The sequence below is a fragment of the Atractosteus spatula genome, unplaced genomic scaffold (genome assembly GCF_055471065.1).
Source record: "Atractosteus spatula isolate fAtrSpa1 unplaced genomic scaffold, fAtrSpa1.hap1 Scaffold_36, whole genome shotgun sequence".
Taxonomy (NCBI): Eukaryota; Metazoa; Chordata; class Actinopteri; order Semionotiformes; family Lepisosteidae; genus Atractosteus; species Atractosteus spatula.
The window spans coordinates 113,565-115,455 of record NW_028296864.1 but is presented as its reverse complement, the minus strand read 5'-3'; the positions used below and the strand labels follow the sequence as shown (position 1 = coordinate 115,455).

The window sequence follows — 1,891 nt, the reverse complement described above, 5'->3', positions numbered from 1 at the left end:
TGTAAAAATTGAAAAATGTAAACCTCACAGCTGAACAAAATCACAGCTTTAGCTTCTTTTTCCTCGCTAACAACTAGCTAGGTTCTCGCCCCATGTAGCCCTACCTAAGCTGGGACTGAAAAAAGACTGGATGGCACTTAAACTAGATAACCCATCACTGACTTTGGGATCTCGTAATGATTACTATCAGCATGGGAAAACTCAAAACCTCAAAGGTGGATTATATCATCTCCCAAATGCTGTCATGCAGGTGTCATTTGGATGACAATGTGCACGGGCCCATGAACCTGGAAAAGAAACCAGTAAATCTGGTAAATAAAATAGCCAAATACCTTGTCATCTAATTAGTGATGCGCATGAATGGATGAACAAGATTCCCACTGTCCCTATATACAATCTAGCGAAACCACAGCCAAGGGAACGGGCTTGGCAGAATCAGCGGGGAAAGAAGACTGTATTGAGCTTGACTCTAGTCTGGCACTGAGAAGAGACATGAGAGGTGTAGAAAAAGTGGGAGGCCCCCCTCCTGAGGGCGCTGCCAGTGAAATACCACTACTCTCATCTTTTCTTCACTTACCCGGTGAGGCAGGAGGGCGAGCCCCATACAGGCTCTTGTTTCTGAGCCAGCCACGACCTGCTCCGGGGACAGAAGCAGGTGGGAGTTTGACTGGGGTTTTACACCTGTCAAACGGCAATGCAGGTATCCTAAGGTGAGCTCAGGGAGGACAGAAACCTCCCGTGGAGCAGAAGAGCAAAAGCTCGCTTGATCTTGATTTTCAGTATGAATAAAGACCGCGAAAGTGGGGCCTCATGATCCTTCTGACTTTTGGGGTTTTAAGAAGGAGGTGTCAGAAAAGCTACCACAAGGATAACTGGCTTATAGCGGCCAAGCGTTCATGGCGACTTCGCTTTTTGATCCTTCGGTGTCGGCTCTTCCTATCATTGTGACGCAGAATTCACCAAGCGTTGAATTGCTCACCCACTAATAGGGAACGTGAGCTGGGTTTAGACCGTCGCGAGACAGGTGAGTTTTACCCTACTGATGATGTGTTGTTGCAATAGTAATCCTGTTCAGTATGAGATAAATCATTCACAGATGACCTAATTCTGGGTCAGGGTGCCGTACGTAGCAGAGCAGCCACCTCGCTATTTTCTATTGAAAGTCAGCCCTCGATCGAAGCTTTTATTGCGCTTTCAGACTAAGCGAGGTCCGGTGGTGGCCTGGACGCCCCATGTGCTCCCGGTGACCCACTGCCTAGGACCATTCAGACTAGCCGGTAAGGGGGAAAATCGCACAAAGTCCCCCCGGTGACCAGATGACCCTCCGAGTCGTCTCCAAGCTGTGCCAAAGAAAAGAAAACAACAAACAAAATGGAGCTGGCTAAGAAAATGAGGGAAAGCTAACCTTACTACAGAAGAAAACCCAAAACACTCAGTCTTATGCATCTTCTAACGCTCTAGCTACCCAAAACCATACAAGACAAAAGGCACCCACCCGTCCTAAACTTGTGTTTCTAAAACAAAAATCAACAGCCTAAACTAATCCACTACACAAAAGTTCACACAAATACACAAGTGAACTACGAATACCAAAGGGAAAACGAGACTGGACACAAGTAACAGGGTACAAAAGAACACAGAGGTTGATACAATATGTCTGAGCAAGGTAATGGCTAAATAAAAGATAACACAAACAAACGAAAGTCCAAGGAGACAAACACAAACCAACAAACCAACAAAGCCGAAGCTATATGAAACACACACACACACACACACCAAAAAAAACAAAAGCGAAATGAAACCAAAGCCAAGCAGGACATAAGTCAAATGAAAGGGCTCTTCCTTCTGAAAACCTCTAAGTTATATACTGAATAAACTGCAATCTGATTGG

At 45.5% G+C, this 1,891-nt stretch overlaps 1 pseudogene; it reads left to right on the top strand.

The window, feature by feature from the left end:
• Positions 1-430: 430 nt before the first annotated feature.
• LOC148807324 (28S ribosomal RNA) lies at positions 431-1,184 on the top strand (annotated as a pseudogene; the record flags this gene model as incomplete).
• Positions 1,185-1,891: the final 707 nt, after the last annotated feature.